Raw genomic sequence first — 24,605 nt, forward strand, 5'->3', positions numbered from 1 at the left:
TTGGAAACGAATCTCCAAAAGGACATTATTTCGAGCAAACAAACATTATGTTCTCAAAAATTCGTGGTAGAAACAATACCCTTGTGTCTCATTTGAATAAATTACAATGAAACATATATCTATACTTGGGCCTTAGTTTGTCAAATGACAAACACTAAGCTCCCACTGAGTTTTGCAACTCTCTAGATATTTTATGAAAAGTTATTCTGAAATTACTTTTCAAAAGCTTTGACGAATTTGGTTTAGTTTGGTGGTAGTTGAGCATTTTGTTTTAGAAATTATAGGAAAAGTCTTTATGATTCATCATTGATCGAATCAAGTACCAATTGACTTCGATCATTCCAACGTAGATATGCCATATCTTATGGAGCTAGATTGTGAAATTACAACACACAATCATTGATGATCATATTTGGTCTCAAGTAATCATCAACATGATCTAACCTAGATCTTTATGATTTCTTGCCAAGTGGATTTTATACTTCTGAATCTTTGAACTAGCCAAACAGATTCAACTTATATCACATTTGAGTAAATAAACCTATATTCACTCAAATTCATGTGAAATAATAAAGTCATAAAATCTTTCTTTAGCTTTGAACTCTATTGTCTAGGCGTTCTAACAATAGTTCATATCTTTTGTTACTTTCAACAAGTAAGACTAGTTGTCTTAAAATGATCTAGAAATCAATCAACTTTCAAAAGTCCATTAAAATAGAGCTTGTGAATGCTAACTTGTTGACATGGTCTAAGCAACAATGCCAAAGATTAGTGGAACTCAAATCAAGGGCTTGATTTGAACCTAGTAAAGTTCTTTAAAGAGTTGTTTGTTTTAATCAAGCATATTGACTCAACCTGTAATTGACCATTTCATTCAAATAAACAAACAAACATTGTTTTTGTTTTTCTTGGATGTGAGTCTTTCTGTGTTTGAAGCAGAAATTTAGGTATGCTGATTATGGAACAAAATAGCCATTAAGTTCCAGCCTTTGAAAGGACTTAAAACAAACTAGATGACCCTACAACTAATGTAGCATTGCCATGCTTCATTTCCCACTTGTAGGTCATTAGTGTATCCTAGCTTCCATTGTTTGAGTTATTACCGAAGTAAGAACCTCAAGCGGTATATGATACCAAGGAAGTTTGATTGCTAGGTCACTTCTCTTTAAACATAAACTTATAGGTAGAAACGGAATCGTAAATTCCTTTCATTTGTTCCTCGTTTTCCTATTTCTTGTACCCTTTCTTATAGTCTTAAGAATTGATTTCTTTAGTGTTGACTTTTATACTTTGTTAGACATGTCCAATGTCACCAACAAGGTTTTTACCATTTTAATTTATGTTGAATATTCTGTTTCAACTAGATGATCTTACAAGAAGCTTCTAAAGTTCTCTAAGCATCGATCTATTCGAATGTCTAGGGACTAGACTCATTCGAGAATTAAATGGACAAAGGTATTAGGTTGTTAACCATTGGTAAAGCTGAGCGTATTAGACTCAATGCTTTATGATCTCAAAACTACAGTGTATTTTGAATTCACAAGCACCAATTGGTTTGCCATTCGATTTTGATGTTCGAAAACAACCATAAAAGTCGCTATAAGAAACGTACATTTTAAATTGCTCACTTTCTCTCATTTCCGTGAATCGTTCTTGGATTCACTACCAATCGAGGAAATTTACTGTTACCTTTCTAAAAGGATTTATTGCAGTGCAAGATATTTAATTATAAACAATAATTAAAACATACATTGAAGCATACAAAGTCTAAACATTTATCATGAGTAATAACTTGAAAATAAAAGCAATCATGCAATTTAAACAAGTCATTAGCATTTTATTCGAATTATGTGTTCCGGCAGGTGTGAATAAAATGATTTCAAGATCCTAAAATCATTGAAGAACTAAGCACAGTTTGTCGACTTAATCCTAAAATATCTTAGGTAAGCAAAAGCCTTTTGTTAATAGTCTAGAAACAATTCTTGGTTGATAGGTACGTCTAAGAACTTATTAGGTAAACCTATCGATTTTGCCACGACATAAAAAGACTCCTTACTTATATCGTTGAGTTTCACTAAAACTAACATGTACTCACAATTATTTGTGTACCTTGCCCCTTTAGGACCAATAAGTAACACCTCGCCGAGCGAAAACTATTACTAGATTGATGTAAAGGATATCCAAGCAAGTGTATATTTTGGCATGGCACCTTTTAACTCAATTTTTAAGTTTGGAACTTAAGGCTCTTACTATGTTGGTTAGATTTTAAGTGAACTAAAATCCTTAATCATGCAACATAATCAAGCTTTTGATCTCATGCATTTTAAGACATATTTAAAAGCAATAAATAACTTAAAACATGCATAAGATAAATGTGATCTAGTATGGCCCGACTTCATCTTGAAGCTTTGACTTCAAAGTCTGTCTTGAAAATCTCCGTGGGAGGCACCATTTTCTTTAAATAGGATAAGCTATAACTAATTACAACTATTTGATGGTACGCAGACCATATTTGAATTGAAAAATAACTTTGGTACTTTAGACCAATTACATTCAAATTAATGGTACGCAGACCATATTTTCTATCCTATTTGGGCCATACTAGTCACTTCATAACCTGCAAAACAGTACATATACAATATATACCATTCACCCATTCATTATCATGAATGGCCCACATGGCTGGTTAGTAAAACACATTATGCATCACGTAAACATTTGCAGCAATTAATCAAGGGCACCAATAATCTACCAATTATTCAGTCCATATTAATTCTAATCAAGTTGTTTTAACCTTAAGGATTTGTAGACCTAATCAAGAGTTTATGACTAAAAGCGCTCCCACTTAAACCAATAAATTCATATGCTTTACTAATTTTAAACATAAAAATGTATTTCAAGTCTAACCGGAAACATACAAATTTAATTAAAATGTAAAGCTCATATAAATTTATAATTGAATCCAAAAAGTTTAATTTAATTTCAGTCGTATTTAAATTAATTCATGATTTTAATTTTAGTAAAATAATTAGAATAAACAAAATTTATTATAATTACAATATTCAAAATTAAAATCCAAGAAAATAATTTAAATTATTAATTTTAAAATTAATTAAAATTACGTAAACTAAAAAATTTCAAATTAAACATTCAAAACGATCTAATCGCAACGCAAACACCCTACGCATTGCACGCCCATGGGCCGCACGCACACAGCCATCGCTGGCCATGTGCGCGCAGCCCATGCGCTCGTCGCATAGCTGCTTCATCTTCCATCGCAAGCCATCGCACGCTGTGGTGCTTGCTGTGCGCGCGCCAGCGCTCGACGCACGCGAGCCATCGCTCGCTGTGCGCGCGAGCCATTGCTCGCTGTGCGCGCGAGCCATCGCTCGCTGTGCGCGCGAGCCATTGCTCGCTGGGCGCGCGACATCGCTCGCTGTGCGCGCGAGCCATCGCGCGCGATCAACGCTGGGCGCAGCGCTCGTGGCACGCGAGCTTGCGCTCGCTGCGCACGAGGCTGCGCGCTCTTGCGCGAGGCAGTGCGCGTTGTGGCGTAGCTCGCTTGCTGCCCACACGCGACTGCCATGGCTTGCCTTTCGCCCATGCCCATACGTCCATAGCTCGTGGCCCACGACACAAGGCAGGGCTGCTGCCTTGTGCTCGTGCACCATGCCTTGCTCATTGCATTCGTGCCGCACGGGCGACGAGCTCCCTTGCTCGTCGTCGCATGCCCGCACTATACAACACCCCTTAAGGGTAACACGAAGCGTCCATTGCTTTGCGCGTGCAAGTTATATGAACGAATCGCATAAAAAATTTAAAATTTATATTTAAAATTAATGATAAATTAATAAATAATATTAATTTCATAATTTTAGGGCGAAAAATCGAAAATTTATTATTCAATTGATTTCCTATTATTATGGATTCAAGCCTAGGTCATAAAAATTTAAAATTTATCATAAATTTACAATTTTTATGGTGGTTTTTAATCATAGGTTTCTAATTAAATTATAATTAATTATGAAAATCAAATTAATTCTAAATTATTCTAATTTTCAACAAATTAATCATAATTACAAATTAGATTGCATAATTAACAAGGCTAGGCATTCAAACTTGTTAAACATATACAGTAGGTCAATCAAAAATTCAACATCTTAAATTTACGAAATTTTGCATTCGAAAAACTAAAACCTTCGAAAAGTCATAGTTAGGCTTCGAATTTGAGAATTCTGGGTTCGGCAGAAAAAACCTATTTTTGTCAAAATTTTAGAATGCCTTTTACATGCGGAATTGACACAAAAATCACTCGATTTGGATGAGTAACGAAGAAACTGCCGAAAAACTACGTACGTATAATTAAATAAACGCAATTTGCAATTAATTAACAATTACGAAAATTAATCACCCCTTTTAATTCTTGCAAATTTGTAATATTTAACCATGTTCATGCAATTTAGATTATGAAAATAATAAGGGGCTCGTGATACCACTGTTAGGTTATGATACATATGACAATACATAAATCATGCGGAAACAACCATTAAGCCAGGAATACATATTATTTACACATAATCATATAGCATAATTTAGATGCATACTCTTTGTTGCGTGCCTTCCCTAGCTGCGCCCGAACCGAACAAGAACAAGTCTTTAGGACTCCAAGTGTCGTCCCTCCGTAGATAGTCCACAGCACGTCCGGATCCGCCTTAAGATTGACCAACTAGAATCGCCCTTAAGGTACTAGAATTTTCGGCACTATTGAGCAAGGAATGTGGCTGAATTTTTCTCTCAAAACTCACTTTGAATACTTGAATTTATCTCTGAAAATATGTGACCCTAGGCACGTATTTATAGAGTTTATGGAAAGGAAATTGGAATCCTAGTAGGATACGAATTAATTAAACTTAGAATCCTACAAGAACTCTAATTAATTAATTTATCCTTTTAGGAATAGGAATTTAATCATATACTAATTCTAATAGTTTTAGGAATCGTGCATGAACACAAACTCACACACACACACGGCAGCCACGAGGGCCGCCCATGCGTGCGTGCGAGCAGCAGCCCACGCAGCGAGGCCATGGCCTTGGCGCGCGCTGGGCCTGCCTTGCGGTGGGCCTGGGCGCTGCCTTGGCTGGGCGCGCGTTTGGCTTGCTGGGCGATGGCCCGACTTCGTGCTGGGCCTTCGTCCGGCAGGCCTCGTCCGATGCTAATTCGTACGATACGATTCCGATTAAATTCCCGGTTCCGGAATTCATTTCCGATACGAACAATATTTAATATTTCCGATTCCGGAATCAATTTCCGTTTCGAACAAATATTTAATATTTCCGTTTCCGGAATTATTTTCCGATTCCGATAATATTTCCGATTCTGACAATATTTCCGTTTCCGGTAATATTTCCGATTCTGGTAATATTTCCATTTCCGATAATATTTTCCGATACGTACCATGTTTCCGTTTCCGGCAACATCTACGACTTGGATAATATTTATATTTCCGATACGATCCATATTTCCGTTTCCGGCAATATCATCGTTTCCGGAGTATTCATTTCTTGCCTGTGACGATCTCAGCTCCCACTGAAACCAAGATCCATCGATTCCGAATATCCATAGATGGAGTATCTAATGCCATTAAATACTTGATCCGTTTACGTACTATTTGTGTGACCCTACGGGTCCAGTCAAGAGTAAGCTGTGGATTAATATTATTAATTCCACTTGAACTGAAGCGGCCTCTAGCTAGGCATTCAGCTCACTTGATCTCACTGAATTATTAACTTGTTAATTAATACTGAACCGCATTTATTAGACTTAACATAGAATGCATACTTGGACCAAGGGCATTATTTCCTTCAATTGGAACCATAACGGCCCAAAAACCAAAGTCCTAAAAGTTCAACGAATTCAAAACATAATTAAAGTATAGATAAAATAGTTTCAAAGTACGAAAGCATGCAACTCTCTCAATCATCCCAAGCCACATGATTTCGAGCTACCAACCTGCAATATTATTCTACTCCCCAACACTGCAAGCGCAAATGATGGATCATCATAGGGTCATTAAGATAAAGGCCATGACCAAAAGACACAAAGCACGTAGTCAGCAAAAGCTGAGTACTTAAAAGAAAAGAGTGAAACAAACTATAAACATGCATCACTCGCTAAAGTAATAATCAACATGCAAAAGCCAATTAATAATCATCACGTAAATCATGAATACAAGACTCGACTCTTGACTCGACTCTTGACTCACAATTTAATTATAATAAGCTTCGAACGGGCCAAAAGAATATTCCATAAAGGAAGGGTGATGGGAGCCAACCATCACCAAATAATAAATAATAATATCGGGCCATACCGAGTGTCAGGCCATACCGACGGAATTCCTGCGCATAATGTGAATGAAACAACGTCTAGTATCATTAGTAGGAGATCAAGCTTTCCGGCAAGTCTCCCCCCATTGTTCATACTCAAGGTATATACGTTCCAAGAGCTTTGAAGCTTGTTCTGGTTGCACTTTACGTTTATTAATATTTTATTAAGGGTGAACTCAAGACTCAACAATATACACACATACAATTAATAAACGACAACCAAAACAATCTCATTTTAACCCTTTAGGACTTGTGATCAATAAATCAAGACGTAGTGAAATTACTACCAAGTTCCTTCTCACAAAAGGTGAGATTCCACAGCATGCCTATTAACATGAAGGTTGTGCCCTTACACGAAAAATCCTAATTCATTTCATATAAAATATTCTCAACTGAACCCTACATGTGCGGTGGCTTACGTGAGCTAACCCTTCACAGGTGGTAAAATAAATAGTGCAACGAGGCACGAATAATTGGCTCAAAAGTATGCTAGACATCCCGTACAATAGCATAATAATAAATAATTCATCCCTTGCATGTGAAACAAACCATACATGCATAAATATTGAACAACATGATTGACAATGAAATTCATACTCATAATAATCCCAACATGCTTGTTCAATCATCAATTCAATAATTCCAATAATAATAATTCACATGATTTTCCACCAAATCAAATATGAATTCACCAAGTTCACGTAATATGATTCACATCAATAAATAATCACGTAATGTCCCTTGACAAATAATGTGGTTGCCCTAGACTTGTACGTACCTGGAATACCTAAGTACGGGGGCCATTGTGCGAATCACAACTTACTAGAAATCAACTCCTATGAACACAATGCAGAAACTTAATTATTATCCATGTTTACTAAATTTCTAGAAAATTTGTTTAGTTTTAAAACACTTGAATTAATTAGAACTTAATCGTTCATTAATAAAATAATAGTCTCAATCAATCGTTTAAAACCCCTAGCATGAAATTAATCTATTTTCCTGTATAAAACCATTAAAAGTCGACGTTTTAAGTCTTTACAATATTCTGAAAAATATAATTGACTATCATAATTAAATTCATCATCTAATTATGCTAATCAATCGCCCATAAGGCTTAGATTAAAACTCCAATCATAGTTTGTAATTAAAACCATTAAAACTAATAAAAATTGAAGCTTTAATATATAGTTCAAATCTGAAAATTATAATATTTCAATTAAAAACATTCTTCAATAATTCAAACATACAAATCCTCAAAATTCGGTGTTCATAACCGATCCCAGCATTTTAATTAATCAAAACCAATAATAATAATATAATTTAAATACGGAATTTAAATAGAATACGCAAGGAAGAAGAGAATTATACCAATCCAGCCTATAGCATGGTACAATCACGAATTAATTGTGGTTGGGCGAAAGAATTGAATGCCCGGGAAAGAACACACACACACACACTTCGTGTGTGCGCGCGCGCGGACGAAGGAACAAGAGCAAGGCAGCTGTGCGCGCACAACAGTGCGGCACGAGAGGGATGAGGGGCGCGGCTGGCGCGCGAGCAAGAGGGGCGAGGGCTGGGCATGTGGCTGGGCGAGAGCAGCGCACACAGCAACAGCAATAGCACAGTAGCAGCAGGGCACGACGAGTGCACGGGCTGCGAGAGGGAGCAAGAGTGTGTGAGGCGAGTGGCTGCGTGCACGAAGGCACGAGGGCAGCAAGCAACAAGGAGAGGCGTGAGGGTTGCGTGCACGAAGGCACGAGACACAAGCAGCAAGGGGCTGTGCGTGCACGAGCAAAAGAGAGAGGAGAGAAAAGTGAAAATTGACATACTGCAACAGGATTTTAGAACGCTCATAACTTTTAATCTTTAACTCAGAATCGATCAATTCTTGTGGCAAAGTTCAAGAACTTTTCGAGATCTACAACTTTGGAGAAGAAACCTTTTTCTGAAAACGAACGGAAATAGGAGAAAAACGGACAAACATAAGTTCGACGAAAGAAAGAGGAATTTAGGGTTAGGGTTAGGGTTTTATTTTTAGGTTTAATGAATAATAGGGAGCGATTTTGAGGGTGAGCACCTATATTTATAGGCTTAGGAAACTCAAAGATGGGCTAGGCTTTAGGATTCCCTTTCGGGCTTAATTAAACATAGGATGGGCTTGTTTAATTTGTTTGGACTTAAAATTGGAATTAAATTGGGCTAGATTCATTTAAAATCATTTTAATTTTGAAAAATTAAATTCCCAACATTAAATAATACATTCGTTTAATATTCTAATTAAATAAAATACATTTAAATAACATTTAAATGCGTTTTAAATTCTAAAAATAATAAAAATACTTTATAAATATAGTAAAATATATTTATAAAATACAGAAAAATACGAGGTATTACAGTCTACCCTCCTTAAAAGAAGTTTCGTCCCGAAACTTGGGCACGGAAATCATAATTTGGAATCAAAACTTGAGACTTTATGAGACTTTATTGCGTTTTCTTTGCAAAAAATTTTAGTTGTTGTACTCTTTAAGTAATTCAACATGGCAATATGAAGTGCAATTTCCATAGAAGGCACTAAATTAAGCACAAAATAAGGGAAAATAAGGTAAAAGCGCGAAATTCTACCGCACTCTACCCCCCTTAAAAGAAACGAGTTACGGTCCCGTAACTCAACTACCCTTGGGAAAAAGCTAGGGATAATTCTTTCTCATATCGTCCTAAGCTTCCCGGGACCACAAAACTGCATTGGACCACAAAACTTTCACAATATTAACACCCTTAGTTCGTGTACTACGACTTGACAATCCAGGACTTTGACTGGTCATTCCTCGAAAGATAAAATTTGGTCTAATTCTATGGTTTCCGGTTGCAACACATGCGACTTATTCGGAACATACTTTCTCAATTGAGATATATGAAACACATTATGCACTCTATGCAGGTCCATTGGTAAGGCTAGTCTATAAGCTACCTTTCCTATCCGTTCTAGGATTTCATATGGACCTATATACTTGGGCTAAGCTTTTCTTTCTTGCCAACTATTATCACATCTTTCATTGGTGAAACTTTGAGTAACAATTTGTCACCACTAGAAACTTTTGTCAAGTATGCATAACTCTTTTGGCGATCTTGCGCTGCTTGAATCTTTGATTGAATAGTTCTCATTTGGTTCATTGTGTCCTCTATCATTTGAGGTCCTAACACAATTGTTTCACTAATGTCATTCCAACACAGCGGAATACTACATTTTCTTCCATACAAGGCCTCAAATGGTGTCATTCCTATACTGGCATGATAGCTATTGTTATAGGAAAATCAATCAAATCTAAATTATCTTCCAAACTCCCTTGGAAATCAATTTCACATACACGAAGCATATCCTCAAGTGTCTAAATGGTTCTCTCAGTTTGTCCATATGTGGATGGATAGAACGTTATACTCATTTTCAATGTCGTGCCAAAGTTCTTTTGTACACTTTCCCAGAAGATTGAAAGAAACCTTGAATCCCTATCTGGCACGATATCCTTAGGAACTCCATGTAGTCTCACAGCATACTTAAAGCAAGCCTTAGCAAGTTGCTCCATCTTTCTAGGTCTCCTTCATTAGTATAAACACTGATGGCTTGGTCAGTCTATCTACCACAACCCAATTGGTGTCATTTTCTAGCTTTGACTTAGGCAAACAAGTGACAAAGTCCATTAAGATACAGCCCCACTTCCAACTTGGAATCTCTAAAGGTTGGACCTTTCCCCGAGGTCTCCTATGCTCAATCATAACTTTCGGTCAAGTCAAACATCTTGCCACATCTCAGCTACTCCATTCCTCCTTCTTGGCCATTAATAGACATTTTTCAGATCCTTATACAACTTGTCACCACCTAGGTGAACAGAATATGGTGTATTATGACCTTCTCTCATGAGATTTTCTTTAACTCTTCGCACCTTTGACGCACACACCGCCTTCCTTTGTGCCTAAAACTTCCATCAACATGGATCCAAAAATCTATTTTCTTCCCTTGCGAAATCTTTTCCTTGATTCGCTCCAAGTTGACATCTCCAATTTGATTCTCCTTAATCTAATCCATGCAAACAATATGGCTGCTAGCTCTATGTCATGGGTAGGGTACTTAGGTTTTTACGTATTATAGGTGTCATTTCCATCTGATAGAGTTAACACTGACGCGGTTGTCAAACGCATCTTTGGAGCTTGGAATGCTTCCTCAAAATTCTCATTCCACTCAAACTTAGCTTCTTTTTTCATCAAAGTAGTCATGGTTTGGGTATCCTAGACAAGTCTTGCACAAAGATTCTATAATATCCAGCTAAACTAAGAAAACTTCAAATTTCAGTGACACTCTTTGGTGTAGGCCATTCCCTAACACCCTTAATCTTGCAAGGTTCACTACAACTTCTTCTTTAGACACTAGATACCCCAAAATGTGACATTCTCCATCCAGAATTCACACATTGATAATTTGGCATAGAATTGGTTATCCCTAAGTGTACTTAACATAGACCCAAAATGTTCAACATGCTCTTTATTTCTTTTCGAATACACCAAGATATCATCTATAAAAACACTAAAAACTTATCCATAAATGCATAGAACACACGATTCTTTAAGTCCATGAATATTGTAGGTACACTAGCCAACCCAAATGGCATAGCAGTGAACTCAAAATGACTATATCTTGTTCTAAATGCAGTCTTTGGTATATCGTTATCCGCAATTCTCAATTGATGATAACCTGATCACAATTCGATCTTCAAGAAAATTCCTTCTTCTTTAAATTGGTCAAAATAGGTGTCTATCCTAGGTAAAAGGGTATTTTGCTCTTAATTATGACCTTCCTTGTCTCTTCAAGAAACACATCCAGAAACACATCAAGAAACACATTCAATAGGTCGATTGGGAGGCATTTCTGGGGTCTCTTCAAGAAACACATCCAGAAACTCATTCCCAACTTCAATGTCCTCAGGTATATCCTTAACTTTATTATTAAGGTCTCTCACATTGCATAAGAATAGTGGGTTCCCTTTACTGACTAGCTTCACGAGTTCAATTTCTGTGATAATTCATATGTTTCTAGGCTTACCCAAAACGACGACAGGTACTACTGTACTTAAGCTAGATCTCAAATCAACCTTCTTCTTTTCGCAGTCACTTCTGTCTTTGAATATGGCCAACCAATCCATCACTAAAATCACCTCCAATTCTCCTAATTTAATCTCAATCAGGTTAGACAGGAAAATGGTTTTGGCTATGGTCTAGGCACATTATTATGAATCTTGGTACTTACTATACTACCAGTTGGTATAATTATGGGTATCTCAATAACTCTGGTTCCCAACATCCTTTCTCTTTTTTGCAGTTTCACTTTCAATCTTGTTCTTCCTCACCTGTAGTCCATACAGATGAGCGGCCTTTCTATTTATAGAGTGTATCTAGAGAAGTAAGGATCTCTCCAGATAATACAACTACGAATCCATTTGACAATTCATTTTCAAACCTTTGAGCTATAAGCTCTTCCGTTCCCACCACTTCAGGTGCAAACCTAGGCAACTCTATAAACTTAGAATAGTATTCAGTCACAACCATCCCATCCATCTTTAGCTCAATGTACTCTTGGGCTTTCTGCTTTTTCAAGTACGGTTAGTAAAATTTGGTTCTTAAGGCAAACTTGAATGATTTCCATCCAAATCCAAGTGTAGCTCTCAAAGCATTCACACACCTTTGCCATCATAAATCAGCTTCTCCCATAAGGTAATACACAATACTATTAACCCTAAGGTTCTTTGGACAGTTTACAATAACCATCAATTTATCAAACTTTCTAAGCCAGTTCTCCAGTACACTTGGGTCAGACTCCCCTTGGTACAGTGGAGGCTACTCTGGACTACCATCTTGAACATTCCCCAACAGGGTCATTAATTGAATTTTGCCTAGTCTCTGCTAGGTTATGAAGTACTGCGGCTAGTTTCCTAACAACATTGGCTATTCCTTGCTCATCCAAGACTCACTTTAGTGACTGGGTTTGACATGTACAACACTAAGGTTACAGACCAACAAACCAATCAAATTACTTTGCAACAATGCATAAAATTTCAAACATGATGGGGAAAGTGGAGCCACCTACTAGCCACTCCCTTGACTTGTTCGAACCATATAGCTAAGTGGAAACTAACCACGGTGCACTTAGTTAATAATTTATTCGAGAAATAAAACACATAATCCCTTTGCGATACCCACGAAACTTTTAATCGAGATTTGAACTCAAGAGATAACAAAAGGAATTCGATGATTTTATTAATACTTCAACGAAAGGCATTACATCCATCAATAACATTGCTTTTATTTCTCCAAACCATAATTGAACTAATAACCATAAATAGTAGCTTTGCTACTTTATTAATCAACAAAATAAATAAATAAGGATTACATTTCTTTAAAGACTAATGTCATCACGACGATCATCTCTTTCTTTGTATTGTTCTGGAGTAAATTCTTGATCATTAGGATCATCCATGTTGCCTTCCCGATCAGAATATTTATCTATATATAACCTCATCATCCTGTTGTGACACTCTATTAACATAATTATTAGCCTTAGGTTCTATTTCAAAGCCACAAGACCACTCAATAGTAGGTTCATGAACCACTGGATTCGGATTTTCAACCTCAACAACTTCACCATCATCATTCAATTTCTCATTTTCTTCCATTTCATACTCATCATCATCATTATCACTATCTCATACTTATCATCATCTATGTCACCAAGAGCTAATCCCATAGCAATTATACCACCTTTGTGCTAATTCAACGACAGTAGTCATAACCTCAATATCATACATCCATCTACCATCTACAGTACAATACTTCCTCCAACTAGGCGTATCATTCTCAAAATGCATATCACTGAACTTATGCTTAAGCTCTATATAAGGTGTACTATGGGGTAAACAATATATAATCATCTCAGGCATAACATCAATTTTCCTCAAATGTGGCAATTCTTAAGCGTCCCAAAATAGTTGTATGCATGCTCAACCTTCTTCACACACACATATGGAGTCTCACTATCAAGGTTCTCTAACTGTCCTAGATTGGAAAACTTTGAAGGCAACATTCTTAAGTCCTAAAAACACACACTTAAGAGTCTCACTAATCGTGTTCCCAACAAAATTCAACCCCCAAGGATACAATAAATAGTTCGTGGAGCCAGACAATTTCAATGCACAAGTATATGCTCAACATGAAATATGATGCAAATAATCACATAAAACAAGATAAAACATGGTCAAAACATATACATGGCAATTAATAAATCACATTATTATATAAAATGCATACTTAAACTAATATGCCCTTCTTAATCTACCCATTCCTCACTTGGAAGTAATATTAATTTTCGAAATTAATAAAGAAATAACTCCTAACTTAGTTGAAATTATTAAAATTAAAATCGAAAATTAATAAGAATTATTAATTAATTAAATAAATAAATTTCGGATAATTTAAAAAAAGAAAAAAAAACAATCCGACAATTAAATAAAAATAATAATTTCGAAAAAGATTCGAATAAATAAATAAATAAAATTCGGATATTTAAATAAAAGAAAATCCGAAGATAATAAAAATAAATCGAATTTAATTTCGAATAAAAAAAAGAATTTGGAAAAATTAATTAAATTAAATGATAATCCAAACTTTTCAACTCATTTCAAACGACACAAAATAATTGGTATTTGACCTTTAAAATATTGAGTACTCAAAATAATACGTTTTGACTTTAGGAAAATAATATTTAAAAATCCTAAAGTTCCGCAAATACCACTTTGTAGTATGAATTACTACAAAGAAGCATTAGTCTCCGATTACCACTTTGTAGTATTGCTTACTACAAAGAAGGAATGAAACTAAACTCTAGTATACCACTTTGTAGTATTACTTACTACAAAGTAGCCTTAAGCTCCTGAATACCACTTTGTAACACCCTAATACTTCCTTGCTTTTATAAAACCATTTTCCAACTTAAAATAAAGGAATTACTAAAGTATTACCGCCACCGTGATAACGGTTAAGGCTATTACCAGAATTACGCAGCGGAATTTAATGTCAACTAACTTTTCAAAAACATAAATAATAATTATCGAGGTCTCCTACAAATTGGAACCATAACGGCCCAAAAACCAAAGTATTAAAAGTTCAACGAATTCAAAACATAATTAAAGTATAGATAAAATAGTTTCAAAGTACGAAAGCATGCAACTCTCTCAATCATCCCAAGCCACATGATTTCGATCTACCAACCTGCTATATTATTCTACTCCCCAACAATGCAAGTGCAAATGATGGATCATCATAGGGTCATTAAGGCAAAGGCCATGACCAAAAGACACAAAGCACGTAGTCAGCAAAAGCTGAGTACTTACAAGAATAGAGTGAAACAAAACTATAAACATGCATCACTCGCTAAAGTAATAATCAACATGCAAAAGCCATTTAATAATCAGCTTAATATCAGGCCAAAAGAATATTCCATAAAGGAAGGGTGATGGGAGCCAACCATACACCAAATAATAAATAATAATATCAGGCCATACCGAGTGTCGGGCCATACCAACGGAATTCCTGCACATAATATGAATGAAACAACGTCTTGTATCATTAGTAGGAGATCAAGCTTTCCGGCAAGTCTCCCCCCATTGTTCATACTCAAGGTATATACGTTCCAAGAGCTTTGAAACTTGTTCTGGTTGCACTTTACGTTTATTGATATTTTATTAAGGGTGAACTCAAGACTCAACAATATACACACATACAATTAATAAACGACAACCAAAACAATCTCATTTTAACCCTTTAGGACTTGTGATCAATAAATCAAGACGTAGTGAAATTACTACCAAGTTCCTTCTCACAAAAGGTGAGATTCCACATCATGCCTATTACCATGAGGGTTGTGCCCTTGCACGACAAATCCTAATTCATTTCATATAAAATATTCCCAACTGAACCCTACATGTGCGGTGGCTTACGTGAGCTAACCCTTCACGGGTGGTAAAATAAATAGTGCAACGAGGCACGAATAATTGGCTCAAAAGTATGCTAGACATCCCGTACAATAGCATAATAATAAATAATCCATCCCTTGCATGTGAAACAAACCATACATGCATAAATATTGAACAACATGATTGACAATGAAATTCATACTCATAATAATCCAACATGCTTGTTCAATCAAAAATTCAATAATTCCAATAATAATAATTCACATGATTGTCCACCAAATCAAATATGAATTCACCAAGTTCACGTAATATGATTCACATCAATAAATAATCACGTAATGTCTCTTGACAAATAATGTGGTCGCCCTAAACTTGTACGTACCTGGAATACCTAAGTACGGGGGCCACTGTGCGAATCACAACTTACTAGAAATCAACTCCTATAAACACAATGGATAAACTTAATTACTATCCATGTTTACTAAATTTCTACCAACCTTGTTTAGTTTTAAAACACTTGAATTAATTAGAACTTAATCGTTCATTAATAAAATAATAGTCTCAATCAATCGTTTAAAACCCTAGCATGAAATTAATTTCTTTTCATATATAAAACCATTAAAAGTCGACGTTTTAAGTCTTTACAATATTCTGAAAAATATAATTGATTATCATAATTAAATTCATCATCTAATTATGCTAATCAATCGCCTATCAGGCTTAGATTAAAACTCCAATCAAAGTTTGTAATTAAAACCATTAAAACTAATAAAAATTGAAGCTTTAATATATACTTCAAATCTGAAATTTATAATATTTCAATTCAAAACATTCTTCAATAATTCAAACATACAAATCCTCAAAATTCGGTGTTCATAACCAATCCCAGCATTTTAATTAATCAAAACCAATATTAATAATATAATTTAAATACGGAGTTGAAATAGAATAGGCAAGGAAGAAGAGAATTATACCAATCCGGCCTATAGCACAGTACAACCACGAATTAATTGTGATTGGGCGAAAGAATTGAATGCACGGGAAAGAACACACACAGACACACTTCGTGTGTGCGCGCGCGCGGACGAAGGAACAAGAGGAAGGCAGCAGTGCGCGCACAACAGTGCGGCACGAGAGGGACGAGGGGCGCCGCTGGGGCGCGAGCAAGAGGGGCGAGGGCTGGGCGTGTGGCTGGGCGAGAGCAGCGCACACAGCAACAACAATAGCACAGTAGCAGCAGGGCACGACGAGTGCACGGGCTGCGAGAGGGAGCAAGAGTGTGTGAGGCGAGTGGCTGCGTGCACGAAGGCACGAGGGCAGAAAGCAACAAGGAGAGGCATGAGGGTTGCGTGCACGAAGGCACGAGACACAAGCAGCAAAGGGCTGTGCGTGCACGAGCAAAAGAGAGAGGAGAGAAAAGTGAAAATTGAAATACTGCAGCAGGATTTTAGAACGCTCATAACTTTTAATCTATACCTCGGAATTGATCAATTCTTGCGGCACAGTTCAAGACTTTTTCGAGATCTACAACTTTGAAGGAGAAACATTTTTCTGAAAACGAATGGAAATAGGAGAAAAACGGACAAACATAAATTCGACGAAAGAAAGAGGAATTTAGGGTTAGGGTTTTATTTTTAGGTTTAATCAATAATAGGGAGTGATTTTGAGGGTGAGCACCTATATTTATAGGCTTAGGAAACTCAAAGATGGGCTAGGCTTTAGGATTCCCTTTCGGGCTTCATTAAACATAGGATAGGCTTGTTTAATTTATTTGGACTTGAACTTGGAATTGAATTGGGCTAGATTCATTTAAAATCGTTTTACTTTTTATACCCAATTAAATTCCCAACGTTAAATAATAAATTCGTTTAATATTCTAATTAAATAAAATACATTTAAATAACATTTAAATGCGTTTTAAATTCTAAAAATCATAAAAATACTTTATAAATATAATAAAATATATTTATAAAATACAGAAAAATACGAGGTATTACACCCATGGGCCGCGTGCACAAGGCAGCGCCTAGGGCCTGCATGCATTGATGGCCGAGTGATACACCACAGCAGCGCAACGGCTTCGTGTTGTGCCTGCTGCCTGTTGCTCGTTGGCTGCGCGCTGGGCCGTGGCATGCACAGCGGCACTCGAGCTCCCTTGCTCGTTTGCTGTTGCCTTGCCTCGTCCCTTGCGCTACGATGCATCGTCGCCCTTTTTTCTCAACCACCTGCACAGCACACACGGCACAGGGCCTAGCCTGTCGTGCATGCCTTGCTTGCTCATTGCCTCGTACCGCATGAGCGACGAGCTCCCTTGCTCGTCGTCGCATGCCCGCACTATGCAACACCCCTTAAGGGTAATACTTAGCTTCCATTGCTTCGTGCGTGCAAGATTGGTAATCGGTTTTATAAAAATTAATAATTTTTATACTTTAAATTTAACGACAAATTAATAAATCATATTAATTTCATTAAATTTGGGAGAAAAATCGAAAATTTATTATTCAAATTAATTTCCGATTACATTTATTTTTATGGATTAAAATCTAGGTCATAAAATTTTATAACTTTTCAATTTTAACAAATTTTATGGTGGTTTTTAATCATAGGCAAATTTGTTAAAAATGACCTTTTATAACCCAAATTTTGCGAGAAAGGACCTTATATAATTTTTTTTTGAAAATCATACTTTAATGTAATTTTTTTTGCGAAAAAGGACCCCTTATAATTTTTTTTTTTTGTGAAATCACACCTTAATGTAATTTTTTTTCAAAAGACAACCAAAAGTAAATTTCCGGCATTGACTGAGCTTTTTCGGCCATTGACTTGCACGTGAGAAGCACGTGTGACTTTATTTTGCTAATCACACCCAATTTTCCTCCAAAATTATAAGCTTTAAAACCTAAAATTGAAAAAAAAAATCGAAATAAAATCAAGTTTGAAAATTCAAGACTCGGGAAAATCAATGTCTTTAGCCAACGTAAGCCACACGTGCAAGTCAATGGCCGGAAAAGCTCAGTCTATGGCCGGAAAAGCTCAGTCTATGGCCGGAAAAGCCACACGTGCTACTTCCCTTAGGTCCTTTCTCGCAAAAAAAATTACTTTAAGGTGTGTTTTCATAAAAAAAAATTATACAAGGTCCTTTCTCGCAAAATTTGAGTTATAAAAGGTCCTTTTTGGCAAATTTGCCTTAATCATAAGATCCTAATTAAATTATCAATTAATTATGAAATTCAAAACAAATTCTAAATTATTTGAAATTCAACAAATTAATTACAATTACAAATTAAGTTGTATAATTAACAAGATTAGGCCTTAAAATTGTTAAACATATACAGTAGGTCAATCATAGATTCAAGATTTACATACAAGATTCGCAAATATTTAATTTAACATCATAAAATTACAAATTTTGCATTCGAAAAACTAAAACCTCCGAAAAGTCATAGTTAGGCACATTTTCTACATAAAATATAGAATATAATATGTATAAGTAATAAATCATAATACATTTATAGAAATTCACATATTAATCAACCAAAAGACACATAAACATAAATCACCAATCAGTATAAAAAAATTATTTCTTTTAGAAATTAGCTAACAACCATTTTTTTTGGTTCTACTACGAGGAGTTCCCACCGCTTTCGGCGAGTGGACTAATCTCCCGCAGGAGTTTGCATGGGTACCTCGATGGCCAGCATCCCTCCCGGTTGAGGTTTTTTCCATTCCCAAGTCTCGAACCCGATACCTTAGCTACGGAACAAGCGCAAATTTGATGGTGCAGGCTGGTGCACCGTTCTCTAGGTGCACCTGGAACGAACGACATAAAAAATACACAAAATGCGCGTGTTTTATTAAATCCCGAGAATAAAAGAACAATTACATTGAACAATTCCCTTGAACAAAGAACATCAATGGCTCTGTTCTTTTCAGTTATATTTTTCGCGTTCTTATTTCATTCGTTGTTATTCTTGCGATATACATATATATATATATATATATATATATATATATATATATATATATATATATATATATATATATATATATATATATACATATACATATATATATATATATATATATATATATATATAATCTTTGGGATTTCATGTTTTGAATTCAAACTGTGAAGTGCAGAGAGAAAGTTTGAACTAGGTTTTCTAAAATGGGTTTTAGGGAGAGAAAAGTATTGAAAATTCTCAAACATTCGTTGATTTTTCCGCTTCAATATCAAAACAAATTGATTCTTCTTCTTCAAATCTCAATTCTGTAGCTGATAATCAAATTTTGGGAGTTAATTTTTCAATTTTGTAATAATAAATTGTATGTTTTGATGATTTTGATGTTGTAATAATCGTGTTTTTGATGATTTTGACTATTTTGATGAGTATAATTTTATAATAATCGTGTTTTGATGATTTTAATGAATCAAATTATGTAATAACACGCTGATTTCGTTGAAATCGTTGGTTTTGAAGATTTTGATTATGTAATTACGATTTTTTTTCGAGAAAAGAACAGTTTAACATATTCAAAGAACATATGCTCGTATTAAAAGAACAATTTCATTGTAGTAGAAAAATAGACCATTTGTGTTTCATAATTTGTTCTTTTATTTTATTGTATTCGTCTTTTTTATTATTTTCAATTTCATTCGCGTTTCATAATTTATTCTTTTTATTTTATTGTGTTATTTTTTGTGTTACTTTTTATTTATTCTTTGTTCTTTTCTTGTTATTATACATGTTAACTTATTATTTTTTCAGATATTATGAATAATGTGCTCGATAATTCATAACAGAATGATGCTAATGATGATTCAAAACCATATGTTATTGTGGGACAAGGTACTTAACTTGTTCTTTAATCTGTCTATTTGTTCTTTTAGTCTTTTCCTTTGTTCTTTTTATAATATTTTGTTAAAAGAACAAAATAAAAATACATGCACAATTCTTATTATACACTCTTTAAGTATTTTTCCTTTATCCTTCTTTGTTCTTCTTTGATTCTAATTCCTATTTTTTCATTTTCTATTTTTCAGCAACTATATATATAATAATTGTACTTATGAATCATAACCATTAGTCATTTTCGATTTTTATAAATACATTTTAAAGAGAGAAAGAGGAGAGGATTTATATTCTCTCAACATAAGAAATATTTTTTGCGAGAGAAAGAGTGAGATAGTGAGTGAAAAGTAAAAAAAAATACATTTTCTCCGTATTCTCTCTCTAAAATTCCTTTTGAATGTTTCTCCTTAGTTTAAAATGAGTGAATTAAGAAAAATACTAGTTCAATTTGGCTAGTTTTCGAAGCAAGAGAATCACAGGAGAGCATGATATTTTCCGAGGATTGAGATCAGTTTTTGAAGATTTATTAAAAGATATTGATGCTCCTGATATTGATCAAGTGTTTAAGGTACACTTCCTTGTTCTTTCCTCTAATGTTCTTTTCAAATTGTAATGTTCTTTTCATAACTTTACTTTTATTGTGTCATCAACATAGTTTGTTCTTTTAAATCAACACAGTTTGTTCTTTTATATCAAAATAGATTGTTCTTTTAAAATTTTATAGATTTTTTTATACGGTTAATGATTATTTTTATAAAATTAAAACTGTAGGGGTGTTTTTGAGTTCGCATCGCAAGTACGCTCTTTCCCTACAAGGGGCGGTTTTTTTAGAAAACCCTTGTATTTTTGTACCTCGAAGGAGTCGTCACCAAACGTTATTTAAAGTCTCGTTTGGAAAGACCGCAAGTGACTCTATTTTGGATAAGGCTTTGAATCCTTGAAACGGATGGGTGAGATCCGGGCACGGGAACGAAATGCTTATTCCGCGAGCTTTAGAAATTATTCGAGTACATGACATAGCATTTTCGAAAATATACCCTAGATTAGACTATGTGGGTTTGAAATTTAAAGCAAATAGAATCTCTAATTGTATGGTGGTCACTTTGCTTTAAAGGTAATTTAAAGGAACCTAAGGCCGGTTTGTCCAAGAAATTATCTTTGTTAAGCATGATGTAACCTTGCATTTTGTTGTATTTAGCATGTATGGTAATGAAAGCAATAAAGCAAATAAATCAACATCACAATTGTAAATAAGTGCGGAATTAGTAAATACAAGACCCCCTAGAAAAGGACTAGGGAGTAGGTCCACATTGCCTAGAAGGACTAGGCAAGTAAAGATGCGGAATTGAAAGTGCGATATTGAAATTGCGGAATTGAAAGTGCGATATTGAAATTGCGGTATTGAAAGGTGCATAATTGAAATTGCAATATTGAAAGGTGCATAATCGAAATTGTGATATTGAAATTTGTACTCGGGCACATGAGATTCGAACGCCAAGCGGCTCCTTAAAAATAAGTCGCCCGACACGAATTCAAAGCCAAAAATCTCAACTTGTGAGAAGTTGCTCGTCCCAAAGTATTATAGATTTTGCATATAGAACTTAAACTTGAAAGTTTGAATCTTGAAATATTGAACTTGAAATAATTGAATTGAACTTGAAATATTGAACTTGTACTTGAAATATTGAAACTTAAGAGACTTGAATCTCAAAGATCGGGCCTTTTAATGTTGAAAAGGTTAGATCTTTGATGTGCTCTTACTTTGAAAGGATCCTAGTTTAGGGAAGTAGTCATGAGCAACCCTAAACATTGTGGGATCTTGAAATTTGAAAACTTGAACTTGTATATTTAAAAAATGGAGTCTTGAATCTCAAAAGACTAAACCTTTAAAAGCAAGAAAGGTGTCATCTTTGATTACTCCATACTTGAAAGTGATTCTAGTTCAAAGAAGTGATTGCAAACAACTTTGAACATCCTTGAATCTTGAAAGTTTGCATTTATGTATTTTGAAAAGTTTGGGTTTTGAAAAGATGTATGATTGTTGCAAGTGACATTTTTAGTAATAAAAATGCCAACTTACTAATGATTTTTGAAATAGGAAAATCAAAGAAACATGATTGGATATTGTGGGATTCGGAATTACCTATTTAGGTTTAGGCAAGAATTCCTTTTAGAGCTCCCAATTGCTTAGAACTTGAAGTTTGTATGTGTTTTTGAAGGATTTTTGGACTTGAATTTGAGGCGTAATTTTTGTATTACGACGTTGTATATTGAAGTTGCCTCCCTAAATTCTGAAAATTAGGGGTATTTATAGGAGAAATGGCTGGAAATTTCCAGCCAATGCCAGCGCAGCACGCCAAACCAGCGCTGGGCACTGGTGACGTGGCATATGTGCTGCCAAAATCAAGGACGTGGGCTCCATCCTTGATTTGTCTTGTATTGATGTACCTTTATACAAATAGTACGATGCTTGGCACGTCTTGGAGGTTGAGACTTGATTTTGCGTAAAAAAACAAGCCGTTGCGGGTTTTGAATTCTGATTGTACGGGACGGGGCCCGGCTTGCTCGGTTTTGTGGGTCGGCGCCCGAATTTGACTTGCCTTATATGATTTTGAGTGGAAAAGGCCTAGTAAAACCAATGGAATGGTCTACTAGATGAGATTGTACTTGGATTTTGAAATTGGTTTTTGAGAATTGTATTTTGTACCGAGTTCCGGGAGGGGAACGGTCTCGGGGATTGGATTTTGGACCTTGTGTTTTGGAGATGTTCTTAGCAATTGGGATTTCCGCACGGAGTTATTCCAACCGCCTAGTAAGGATAATGGTATCGTCATCATCCCAGAGGGGAGACACAAATTAGGTGTCTACAGAAGCCCCCACTTTGACTGAGCGTTCGGTTAGGAAAGCGCAAGTCAAAGTATTTCGAAAGGGACGGAGAATGATCAAGATGTTCTGCAATCAAGACCATTCTTTGTACGCGGGTACCTGCACAATACAGGCGTTATAAAAAAAAAGGATAGAGTCTACCTCTGTTCGGCTGTGACGACTCCGGTTTGTACTTGTATTGTTCTTCCGCCATCGGTTCGGACGGAGCTTGGCATCGAAAATTTCGAATCTTGAATTTTGAATCTTGAATTTTGAATTTTTGAATCTTGAATTTTTTTGAATTTTGAATACCGGAGTTGATCCGTTGGGGATGTGCTTTGCTGGGGATAAGAGCTTTATACTGGCTCTTGAGATTTTGAAATTTCGGCTGACTTTCCTGGAGCTTGGGTCCGTTGGGAGTCGAACGCCTGAGTCGTTGTATTCTTTGGCCTTTGTATTCTTGAAATATTCATTTGTTTGTATTTGAAGATACGGGGGTATACCCGCATTTTCGAAAGATGCCTGATGCGAAACTTGATGCTTGGTGCGGAAAACCGTAGCAGTAAAGGATGTGCAATCAGCACGGGAGACCGCGTGCGGCAGAATTTGCGCATGCAGCAGGCTGCGCCCAGCGCGGGCCTCGGCACCTGGCGCGGGGCTGTGCTATAAAAGCACCCCTCGCCGTGCCATTTTGAGGCACATTCACTTGAAATTCTTTGCTTTTCTCTCTCAAAGGTCGATTAGCCTCTCCCCTTGATCTTGTTCTTGCCTTTTCCATGTAAGTATTTCATGTTTTTTGCTTATGAAATAACTCTAGGATTGCATGTAGTTTTGATTTTCTTGTACTTTGAAATGATGATTGCATGATAGTAGGCTTCTTGAATCTTGTAGAAAATTGTTTGATAGCCACTCGAACTTGAACAGTTGGAACTTGTAGACTTGAATTTTTTGAAAAATTTCTTGAATGTTGTACCTGGTGTTTGTAGATATTGGTCTCACTGGTGACCTTGCGGGGTCTCATGTAGAGAATAGGCTAGGATACCTAAATATTGTTTATAGAGTTTTGGAACACGGGCTTCGGCATGAGTAGCCTAGGCGTTGATGTTGAACTTGTATACCTGCTTCGGCGTGGATAGCCTAGGCGTTGGTGTAGAACTTGTGTACCTGCTTCGGCGTGGATAGCCTAGGCGTTGGTGTAGAACTTGTATACCTGCTTCGGCGTGGGCAGCCTAGGCGTTGGTGTAGAACTTGTATTTTGAACTAGAGGTCCCTGGCTGGATTAGCGCTGGGGATTTTTGAATTTTTGACTTTGTATAGGCTAGTATAGGATAGCCTTTTGAATTTCGATTCTGCATGGGCTAGTATAGGATAGCCCCCAGTTTAGAATTTTGACACTTTGTACTCGACTTGATTTAGTATGCCTCGTCACACTCAGAGGAAGCTTACCGAATGTTTGGTGGTTCGAGCCGCTGAGGAGGATGCTT

This window comes from Spinacia oleracea, chromosome 4, assembly GCF_020520425.1.
Source record: "Spinacia oleracea cultivar Varoflay chromosome 4, BTI_SOV_V1, whole genome shotgun sequence".
Taxonomy (NCBI): domain Eukaryota; kingdom Viridiplantae; phylum Streptophyta; class Magnoliopsida; order Caryophyllales; family Amaranthaceae; genus Spinacia; species Spinacia oleracea.